Genomic DNA, 12,329 nt, shown 5'->3' on the forward strand with positions numbered 1-12,329 from the left:
CTCTTTTTAGGTGATCCAGAAACACGGTGTTTATGTTAGTTTTTCGAAGAACTTTCAGTAACATCAAATATGATATAGCTTCGCCAATACTGAAAACTCCTCCGAAAACCCATTGGAGCGACGGCGAACGCGACAGTGGCGCCTCTAGTGAACTCGGAGTCCAGGGAAGCAAACGACGCAATGAAAAAGTATAAAATCGATGCGCCCAACCAGGTAGTGCTTCGAAATTGCGATGGTAGCGCCACCGCAATACAACATATGGTCGTGTAGCGACGGTCACGTTGAATTGGCGTCGCAGGTGTTTCGAGCGTACGGTGAATATTAAGAAAAGGATAGAAAGCATACAGAATTATTTCACGTGGGGAGTCAAGAAACGATACAGAAGCTTTAACAACACACATCTTCCGCCGAGAAAGCGGTTGATTGCCCCACAAACAAGCCGGGTCCCCCTCGCAAGTACACGGCCCTGCGAACTTTACAGGTGAGCGACACTTGTTCAAAATTTTCACCAAAATGACGTTGTGTCTTCTCTTAAAAGATAGATTACTAATCACAATGAACCACTGTGTCATGATTTCTCTCAGACGACATCGGGATATACTATATTTTTCGGTCGCTGAACCACCGGCAGACTACGTTCTCGCGCTGGAGGCTACGAGTGGGATAGCTTTTCGGGCTTGTCCACGTCGAAGAAATATTAACGTGCCGGGGATCATGCGGGCAGACGCTGATAATTCTGGGAAGAGATCCGCCACTCGCTTACAGTTGCGACTACAGGACCTCGCTGGGCTGGAGTCGCGGACCGGTGCAAGCATTGCGGCGACGATTTTCTTTATTTTATGAGTATTGCTGAACACCCTTCCTGCACCAGCCTGCCTCAAGAGTAGGGAACTAAAACGCCAAGGCACGGCCTAACAAAGATCTCGTGGATTTATTGCCAGGTATTTTTGTCCCAATTCATAGAGGCAGTAGGTTGCAGTTACTGGAACCTGCTCCTGCTGAATAATGAAACTACTTTGTCTGCGAGCTTGAACATCATTGTGCAGTGAGATTCTCTCAGAAAGGTGGGCAAAACAGTTGAAGACGAAAAGAGGCGAGCCTAGACTAAAGGTCCCGCATAAATGTCTCCAACGCAGAAGCCTGCACATAATTTTAGTCAAATTTTTATGACAATGTGCAGTTGGATGGGCAGTTATAAAAACTTCATTTCTTTTTCAGGTTCAAGGTGTCTAGTCCACATGCAAGATTTAGAAATATTGGGAGGGGGGGGGGGCTGAATCATACTTTCCTGTCCGGCACATTTTAGGAGGAAAATGTTGTGTAGTAAACAAAACACAAGTGACACGTGATATGTTGCCATTATTTAACCATTTTTATTTTCTTGAAGTTCTAAAGTTTGTTTTGTGATATTTCTTGGACACATAAATTAATAACAAAAACAAAAATTTCGTTCATGTTTTCAAGCGTTTCCAGGACAGATCAGCTGTTCATGATATTCAAAATTTACAAAAGATCTCTCCCAGTTCGTGAAAAAGCAGTCATCACCTAGACATATCCGTATCTTTAGCCAAGTTATACTGGAACTTGGGGTATAGACTAAACCAAAACATGTAACCCGAAGAGAGGAGACTACAGAGGTTACAAAGTAACAAACAATGCTTCTCACTGGCTAAGAACTGGGCACATATAAAGAGTGCAAAACAGGCGAGGAAAGGTCGCCAGTATATCCGAGAAAGGGAGTGAAAGTTCCTTTCTCGAAAATCCTCGCTGACGTTGGCGGAATCCAAACTGAACCGCCCCACTAAAACAATAATCAATATTATAAGATCTCTGGTGTGATCAGCGGAAAACCGATACATAATAATATAACTATTATTGTCCCCAAGGAGAATAGCGTCGCCAGGCAATTTTTTTTTTTTTTTTTTAGGAGGGGGCTGGCTGGTTTAGGGTGTGCATTCCTTGTGTGTGTATATTATGGGGTCGTAGATCATGGCGATAAACAGCTTAAAAAAAAACGGGAACAGCGATTAAGAAAACACACGACAAGACAAAGCCGCACTCGCCACCCCCATAAGCCCCTCCTTTTAGCTACAGGACTGCTGAGCGGCGACGCATCCTTTCTGAACGGCCGACCTCCAGCACGTCTTTGTTGCCCTTCGCTGCGATTTGGCTGCAGGCGCACGCTCGATGCTCGCGAGATAGAAGCCCCATCGAATGTTGGAAGCTAGTCCTGGAGTAACTGAAGCTCCTCCCTGCCGTTCTGATCCTGTCAGTGATTGTAGTTGAAATATCCATGTCAAAGGGAACCAACACCGGGACCGAGGCCCCGTCGAACAGTGCAGGGGAGGGAAGCGACAGACTTACACGTAAATCAAATATTCCGTCACGCAGGCATTTTTGTTTTTGTTCTGGCACCGATTCCATTTCGTTTTTACGGCGTATTTATCAAAACTGATCTTTCAACGGCCGAGAAACTTAGTTTTGTCGGAGCACTGACGCGTTCCGGGCTTGGCGCCGTTCGAGTCTCGTACGGCTTTTGAGGGAAGCGGTAGAATTTTTAGGACTGACTAGGACAATGTCGGAGGTTGTTACTGAAATTGATAACGAAAGATTTGTGTTTTTCGGGCTATTATATCTTTTCTATCTCAATTAATATTACTGACTAGCGTATCCGACCACCTATGGCGGCGAAGCGGGGCGAAAAACAACGAGTCACTCGGATTCGGGTGTCCCGCCAGGGGCTGAAATGGTGCTGTAGTCAGCGGGGAATCTTGAGCGCTTCGGTCCTATAGGCTCCGCGACGTCCTCGACCTTAGCGAGCCCCGTTTTGTCACCCCAACAGCGGAAACAATTTATTTCGGTCAGTCCGCTTGCAAAGCGGAATCTACGGATCGCAACTGCAACCACAATCAAATAAAAAGGCGCAGAACAACAAAAATAGACGAGTTTATTTAGCAGTCTCAAACGCCACTCAGACAATCACACGCGTTTGAAGCGCGTCTGGGAAGGGGAAAAAAAGCCGTTTAGATACTCGAACTATGTCGTAAGAGGCTACTCGACCCGTTACAAACTGCGTTATTACAATTTCTTACCTAAAGCAGGGGATCATTAAAACGTGCGCAAACAACATGTTAAGATTACCAGATAAAGCGCACCAGCCGCTGCAGCATAACAAAAACAAAATGTAACGTGAAAAATGACCGTGAATACACTTTCCGAACTTTGCAGGAGAGATGGGGACCTCATCCCGGACGAAAATAAAAAGAAATGGGGAACAGGCGCCAACAGCGACGAATAAAACAAAGAAGTTAGCAGACGATACAAAGATACAAATCACCAGCAAAGACGACGATCGTAGCGCCGGTGGTTTTCGCCGTCGGTGTTGAGTCCACAACAAACAAAGTGGAAGCAACATGGCGAAAATATTCAAAAAAGAAAAAAAGCTTCACTTTTATTTTTTCAGCTGCTTGCTACACGTTTGTTTATTTGCTTTTGCGGCGTTGGTAGGACTTAAAAAAAACAGGACAAAGGAATAATTTAGTCTAGCTCACACTGCCTGGTAAATAAGGGTCGCACGCTGCAATTTGGTACGTGCAAGCAGTATGTGACCTTTTTTTTTTCCTTTTGCATTTGTTTTCGCAGTGACCTTGGTAAGTTTTTCATATGCTCGCTCGGCGAAGCAGTTCAAAAATATATTCAAGTACTTGTTGACGTATTTGGCCAGGAAAGTTTTGCACACCGTGCCTTTGTTTCGAGTGTTGATCAGCGGCCTGAAGTCCGCCTTCAACTGAACTCTTCTGTGGTGAAATACATCGGTAAAAAGCCGGCTAGGTGACGAGCTATGTCGGAGGGTGGTGTAATTTCCGCATACGAATAATTCTCTTTCTTTAAAAGAATGTCTTGCGAAGTTTCCATGTTTCTGGTTGCAGTTGGACTTTACAAGCATGATGACAGATCTGACTAGCTGCCCACCCAGCTACACAGGACTGAGTGTTCAGTTGTGCACCTGGTCTGTTGTCCATGAAGTTCTCCCCGGTATTTGATGAGTTGTCACAATAGTCTGTGGTTGCGTCAGTGGCGATTTTTAAGCCAGACTTGCATAGTTTCTCCAGTTTAATTTGGGTACTGCAGTAACTTATCTACTCAGATTTGTTCGGTCTTTGGGAAACGGAAGAAGGATCTTCCACCAAATCGCAAAAAAACTTGTTTTTCTGGTAGCCCCCCCCCCCCCCCCCCCCCCCCCCCAAGTATGCGCTGGTGTAAGCCCGAAGGCAGCCGGTTGGGCAACGAACGATGGCTCGTAGCAGATATGCCCGCGTATGCAAATGAAATCCGAACAGAAATATATAACAAGCTTACACTTTTTGATATTTTTGATAACTATCAAAAAACACCTATGAATATTTCAGATTAGAAACTCAATCGAAGGCGGAAATAGGAGGTTATCGCAGACGAGAGTGGTAGAAAACAAAAACAACAACTTGCAGACGGCGCTCAGTCCGAGCATAGCGTAGCAGACGAGCAGACGAACCGGCGGTAGTATGCGCCGAAGGAAAGGAAAGACAGTAAAAACTAGCCAAACAAGGAGAAGCAAAATTTGGCGATGGTTCCAACGTCAACTAAACAAAAACGAGAAAAAAAATGTAATAAAGAAAGCACAACATAAAAGCAGGAGGAAGAGAGACCGCGCCGGCGTAGCGTAACCTCAAACTTAAAAAAGAGAGTGGAATATGAAAAAAAAAAAAATGGAAGGAGTTGCAAACGGTCCAACGGGTGCCGGCTTTTATAAAAGACGCAGAAGACGTTAGTCGTTCCGGCACTAACAATCGGAATTTGTGCATCGTATCACCTTTATTTGCGCTACAACGCTCTCCTCTTTCTTCTTTTGCACGCGCGAGAAGTCAGCTTTTCTGTAACTCCGCTTTTATTAATTTCAGCAATAGCGTCAAATTTGCAGTTGCAAAGTCGACTTCTTCGAGAGTCCACTCACGTCGCAGTAACGTACGTGGTTCTAAATTGCCTTTTCCTTCTTCATTCGGAGACGATCTTAACGGGATTAGCCAGCTCGCCTATTCCACGAATCGGTTATAAGCAATACATTCACAAGAAATGGGAATCGCAACAACAAACCGAATTGATTGATAAGAACAATAGAGTTGAAACACAGCTATGTTCTGAAATGTATGTATGCTGCCCTTCTTCGAAAGCGGCGCGACGGTACATTCGTCTTTTGCTTGGCTTACATAAGTTGTGACAAAGTGTTTTCTTCACGAGAGCCCTAATATTGCACCCAGAAAGCTCTAACATATTTTCCACGCGAAGAAAATGTCCTTCACTCATAAGGGTGCACCAATTTTTTAACATTCAAAGCAGCGAATAACTGCGCCAATTTTTTTTTTTTTTCATTTGTAACCTACCACAAAGATCGCCAAAACCAATGCATGTTGGAGAAATCGTCTGCTCGCGGAATCTCCGAGCTCGCCAGGGGCGCTGCGATCACTTTTCGCCCACGCTCCGCCTGAGTGGCCAGTACTGGCTTACATGATATTTGGTAACCATTGTGATCAATATAAGTGAAAACGCTGCTCCGCGTTGACCCGCGGTACTAGCAATGACCCCTGCGTGATTTTTACGAAGCTTGAATGCTTGGTAGGGTCAATACATGTAACCTTCCCCGCTCATTGTGGCGCCCGTCACTGCCGGGTGGTCTACATGCGACGACCGTAGCCTGCACCACCTGTTGTGACCGATTATGCCATGATAATAAGTAGGAGCGATGCTCCACCTACTGCGAGAAAGTTCATTTTTGATTTATGTTGTGTCATGCGTTGCTCTTCCGACCTCAAAAAACGAAAGATATTGCTTACGCTTGAACCGCGGTAATTTATTACGCGTGACAACGCATCTTGCAGCCCTTTGCTCTGCCAAAACGCACGTGGAGCAAATATTAAAAACGTTACCCTCACAAAAGAAATGTCATACAATAAATTTTTGCCACCGTACACTGCTAGCCAAAAAGGCTCTCGGTCATTGGCTAACTGTTTCGCGATTTCGCGGTTCGTTCATCATCAGCAGACAATCGGGAAGTGCAGATTGGTTCAACTATCGTTGGAAAAGATATGTGGCGTCCCTAAAGTGCCTTCATTCTTACGCTGAATTCGACAGGGGGCGCTGGTACTAGCGCGGGTCACGCGGAGCGGCTTTCGGACTGATATTTATGGCGGCCCACACTGCACGATCTCTCTTTTCTCCGTTTATTTTTTATGAGCAATAAAAAGTGCAAATAATATGTGCAGAAATATGCTGTAGCATTTAGAAAAACAGAATTGATGCCTAGATTTTTATCTCTTTACTAGTTGTGATTTATTTAATACGTAATTGCACCAAGGCGTTTTGTTTTTCTTTCTTTTACGTACTGCGACATTTTTTAAGGTATTTGGTAATCAATACTTACACTTCTCGCTTTAGTAAAAGCACACAATGAAATAGAAACAACTTGAATGGTGATTTGTTTGTTTATTTATTTTCCCGGCAGCATTTCAAGCATTGTAGTTTAGATTATCGACTTCCCAAAGTTCTTTTTGTAAAATAAATGAATATTTAAATATCGTAATATGATTCAATAAAAAAACATTAACCTTGTATGTACTTTATTTGGAAGGGTTCAATTTCTTTTAGACTGAGTTATTTATTTAAAAGCTTTCATCAGGACGCTTACGAGAGTGGGAGATCGTTTTTATTTGTTTCTGCGCAAAAATTTCTAGATATTTTATTTTTTTATTTTTTTTGCTTTAATGTTTAAGATTTGAAATTAAACGACAGTCCTCTATATTTGATCTGGAGAACTTCGGGGGAAATTGCAGCGGAGATGACGACAGAAAGATAAACGTAGGCTTCGGGCTATGACGCCAAAGATCGCGCACCTAACAGTTCTTAAGTTATATATATATATAGCTTTGGGTTGTTATTATGTCCGAGTCTAGAGTGCTATTGTGTGCATGATATTAAAGGAAACATTTTTGAGAAGACTAACATTTGGAAAGTTAAGGCGAGTTGATACCTAATTGTTGACATCATAAATATAGACAAGAAACAAAAGAACCGCGTTTCTTCTTCATTTTTTCACAGTAGGAAACAGAAACACTGAACAGACTCTTTTCTTGGCAAACGCCACCAGGCGGCATTCCATTCTTTGACTTCCCAGCCACCTTCAGGTTTATAAGAGGAATGAAGAAAACCAACTTTAGCCCCGTAACCCGAAACATCGATTAAACATTTAATCACCAATAGACCGATCTCGCGAAGCGTTGAACGCATGATTGACGCCGCCATGACTGTAGTTCACAGAGAACAGACGCCAGTGCACGAGATAGCCCGTGCCGTCTCGTGCCTTCAACGGGGTTGTCGCGGCTACAGTCACTGGATCCTGGGAAAGTAGCTCCATTAACCTTACAAAAATGATCAATGAGTTTCAATTGAGTTTCTATTCAATTGAAGGACTTTCAATTGAAACTCGTTTCATTTTTTTTTTTTTTTGTAAGGGTTGCTTTTTCTACCTGCTAGCCGGATGCAAACAGATGCTAACGCAGACGACCAAAACCTTGCAGATTGATTGGCTAATCTGGTTAGAAAAGTTTATTCACAACAGTGGTCTCATGACTAGAACAAAACCAAAAACCGAAGACGCGTTATTGACAGTGTTATACAGGCTCTACAATCTACAAGCAAAGCTAGCCAGCCCCTCGGCATGGGCGCGCGTTCGCTGTTTCGCAAAGCGCCCATCCGCGCGATCACTCGAGTAAAGGGCGAGACACATGCTCGTCAAAACTGTCCGATCCGGCGTGCGAACTGTCGGGAAGATGGCTGCTCCGAATCGCCGCAAGGACGGTTCGCGACACATGGTTTCCGACGCGTCGTTGCGTCGCTCCGTTCAGCTCCGCCCAGTTTCGGGTGTCCCTCTACCAAATGGATGGATGGATGCTAATAGCTATATTTATAACGGGCGGTAGCTCGCGCCACCTAGCCAGAAATCTAAAATACTTCCCTCGCCCTTCTTGGTTTTTCTGAATTTAAAACAAACATAATATTTTTACTACATTCTATTAAAGTGTGCGTGTGTGAAGATTTTCCGTGAGGCTATTTTTCTGCTCAAAATCACTTAATCGCGAAGGACCGCAGCGGACCTTAGAGCCATCCCAGCGAAACGAGCACTGCGTAAAAATCACGTGACTACGTACCGCGCACATAACTGCGTCTCTCCCGAAGCTCACATGACATTGGAATGGCTCGTAGCGTCCGCTGCTGTCCATCCTAAGGTGAAACGGGGTATATTCGGGTTTCGACGGGCTCGATCGGTCCCAGAAGGCCGGCTTGCTTTGGCGCGCGAAATCAGCAGCTCGTTTTGTGCGCGCGGGAAAACTCGATGGCGTCCGTTTCCTTCACAACGACGACTCGCGTCGCGTGACGCACCGCGCACCGCCACATCCGCTTCCCCGAACCACGTCGCGCCTCCTCGCCCGATCGGTCCGAAAGTCACTTGACAACATGACCTTCGCCATCCGTGCTCATTGGCTGCGGCCACTGCGGCCTTCCGAAAATCGGACCGTGCATGCGGCGATATCTGGCAAGTTGGACGCACGCCGGCGCCGGACGGAGGCCTCGTCCGACGCTCCGGTGCAACGAAAACCCTCGCCCTCGGACGTCGTTCCGGCGGTTCGCACGTCGGATCGGATGGCTTTTTCGCGCATGTGTCTCGCGCTTAAAGGGCAGCTCCGGTCGATACTTTCGATTTTGGGATTATGGCTGTTTTTAGTGCAGTTAGCGTCCCTGAATTGCAAGGTGTAATTTTTTTCTCGTTATTGTGCGTAGTTTTAAAGATATCAACGTCTCAAAGTTTTGTTTGGGGCGCGGCCGACAAAACCGAAACTAGCCGCTCGAGGTTCCGGCAACACTGGAAATCAGCCGCTATGTGGACGTGACGCCAAGATCGTTCTCGTTCAGCGAGTACGCAGTCCAAGCGGCACCTACCTCTGTTGCGCTAGCCGTCTAAAGATAGAAGGTAAGCTCATTTTGTTTTAATTCTGTATACGTGGTAGATATCCAGCATATGTAGCAAGAGTTAGTGCGTATACCCAAAAGCTAGCGACTGGAAAACCCGTCAACTCGTTCGGTGGCGTACTCGGCGGCCGCCGCCGCGCGTGCGCTATGCCGTGCCGTCCTCGTTGCTTGTATACCAAAAAGCTAGCGACTGGAAAACGAGTGAACTCGCTCGGTGCCGTACTCGGCAGCTGTCGGAGTGCGTGCGGTCTCCCGCACTCGTCGCTAGGCCTAAATTGTCATCGGGGCTCCGTGGATGGAGCGGCGTTGCTCTACGCCGCGCTGCCAGTGACGTACAGTGCTGGCGCTTTCGCGCTGCGGGTCAGTCCCAGACACGAAGCTTTGAGGATCTCCGGCGCGTTCCGCGACAACCGAACAGACGTGTGTCAAGCTGTAGACGTCTGTTTTTTCGTTATTTTTTCCTCAGGCGCGTAAAAGCCGAATTTGTAAGCTACGACACTAATTCACCACATAAGTTCGTCCAGGTAGTGAATCTTTGTACAAATAAAAAAAAAACTTGCCGCACTAAAAAAAAAAAAAAAAAAGGTTCTTTGGGCAGTCATTTTCTTCTCAAAGCTAGCAAAAGTTTTTGTGGGTGATAAAGGAAAACAGAGAACGTTAGCAAGGTGAGAACACTTTCTTTCCCTTCCGCATTCCCACCCCCACCCACAACAATTTTTTTTATTAGAATACATAGGATTTTAAGTTTTCCTCCGTAACTTTTGACTAAGGCAAATGTTCTTTTCCTTTTTTTTTTTTTTTTTGCATTTTTAAATATTATATTTACCTCCAGCCGAACTCGGGCAAATTAGAGAGTTGTAACTTACAAATCCGAACTTTCGCGATTTCTTTAAAGTCCCTTGTGGTATTCGCAAGCGCAATGTTAATACTGCTGCGTAACGGGTTCGAACGATTGGGAGGCGCATGTTTATATCGCATGAGCTTCACGCGCCGGCTGTTCGCTAGTAGTCGTTACGGACCTGAATACTACGCACGAGATTGCGTAGTAAACAAGCAGTGACGCAAAGCAGAACATTGTTTTCGTTTTCATTACAAACTTCAGTGTTTGGAGCTAGTTAGTCGTTGTACCCTACATGCCCACCCTTCCCCATTCAACAGACATTCAATGGAGCGTGAATGCTCAATCTTCAACTCTGCACTTGACAATGACTGTTTTATTTATTGATCAGGATACTTTTATCATGTTTACCTTTCTGTACATGTACGATGGGCAAAGAGCGACGGCACGGCATCCTTTTAAGCCTCGACACATTCGCTGACAAGCCACAAGCAACCAACACCTGTAGGTTTCGTTCGTAACTCTCCGGCGAAAAATGGTCGGAGCAGAGCTTCGATGTGGGGGTCGACGTCCAAGGCTTTCCAAAGTCCACTCGTCAAACAGCGTTCACCCACACTTTTTACAATTTCTGATCCGTTGGAAACTTGTGAAAAAGCACCTCCGGGTTGCGCAGAGGCTTGTTTGAGCAGCCCACAGCGCTTTAAGTCGTACTCGGCATCTTTCGAGGAACAGCTGGGCAGTCTTGGGCGCACCGAGTTGCTCGCTAAAACGAGTCTAGGGGTCCTCACAAGCAAATAAACAAAAGGCTATACCGAAGCTACACGGGCTACAGGTAAAAGCAAAGGCTAAACACGCAATTACAAGCCGAAGTTGCGGTGGTAGCGGCACAAAGAAGCGCGCGCGACGGCTGCGCCGTGCGCCCGTCCGGAACGGAGGAAAAAAGGAGTACGATGTTGACATCACGGCCCAATGTTGCTTTGGCGATCGGCAACCCGCTGGCCGCCCGCTAAGGAGCAGCGGCTCGCGGCGGGTCACGTTTTCGTTATCGGCATTAGTTGAGAATGCGGCGTCCCACGGACGTGAAATTTTGGCTGGGGTCGTATTTTGTGTCACTAAAGCGATACCAGTAATTTAATTCATTTTGAGTTTTGGCCGGAGTTGCCCTCTAAAGAGGCACCGACCGGTACCGCGCTCGCACGTCCCGCGCTCGCACGTCCGCCCCTGCGACGCCACGAAGAGAGGGCCGCAGCACGTCCCGTTCCCCCATTCTCGGCCTAACGCGATCTAGACATGATCGACGTATTGAAATAGCCGTTCGATACGAGAGTTGTGCACGTGGAGGTATCGGCAGGACTAGCGCCGCAGGAACTCCTACTCTCCGAGAAGGAACAGATGCTCCTGGAGGTGCGACACGAGCTCCCGCCGCTGCCTGAACAGAAGTGGCCAGAGCGCGCGCAACCTCCGTCCCTGTCCCACGGCGCAACACCGGTTTCGCCACAGGACGTACTCGCTCGGGGCCAGCAGAAGGCACGCGAAGAGCCCCGAAGGACAACGTCCGCGTAGAAGGTTCAGTGCCACAACCAACCCCCTGGAAACTAGCCCGATCCACCCTCCAGAATGCGAGCGTCACCACACACTCCGGCACAACATGCACGTTCATCTCTCGGTCGTCGCAGTTCGGGCACTGATCGGTGCGACACAAGCCCCACCGAAGTAGGCGGTCTCGTGTGGGAAGCACTCCCCAGCCGCGCTGCCACTCGAAGTCTCGCAGTCCTCCGGGAAGGTTGGAGGAGGTGAGGCGGACTCATGGGAACGAATCTGAGATTCCGATCTGCACGGGAATGAGCTGTGGTTCCAACGGGGTTTGGGCGAGGCGTGACGCTGGTTTTGTCGTGATGTCCAAGTGCAGCGGCCGCTCCACGAGGCGGCGGTGCAATTAAAGCGCTTTCCAGTAAGCCGGGGGCGGTGCCTCAGCACTGGCACTCGACGGGCCGGTAAGGTTGACACCCAGGTCTCGGCGGGAGCGCCCCATGAAGTAGAGAGCGAGTAACCTGGCCGGGTTCTCAGCTTCGTGTAGGATCATGAGCATTGTCTTGATCTGAAGCAGCGCGGACGTGTCATCTACGCCAGGGGAAGCCCTTTCCTCCCTTTTCGCGCGGGAGGGAGAGCACTTGGTGGGGGACGAGCTCAATCTTCTACATCCAGAAGAATCTGAGCAGAGAGCTTTGCACTTGTCTGATGAAGCTTCGCGGTGGTACCACCACCTGCGCTAGGCACCAGAGACGCCCGCAGAACACCGAGTGAGCCAGGTACCGGCGTTCGGCCATGGGAAGAGCGTAGTCGCGGTCGCGATCCACACTTGCCGTCATGTCGCGCGCAAGGCGGGTCCACATCTCGGGTGAGATTCCCATCGCGTTGCACGTTACGCCTTGGA

Source organism: Ixodes scapularis, unplaced genomic scaffold (genome assembly GCF_016920785.2).
Source record: "Ixodes scapularis isolate PalLabHiFi unplaced genomic scaffold, ASM1692078v2 PGA_scaffold11__112_contigs__length_91849675, whole genome shotgun sequence".
Classification (NCBI taxonomy): domain Eukaryota; kingdom Metazoa; phylum Arthropoda; class Arachnida; order Ixodida; family Ixodidae; genus Ixodes; species Ixodes scapularis.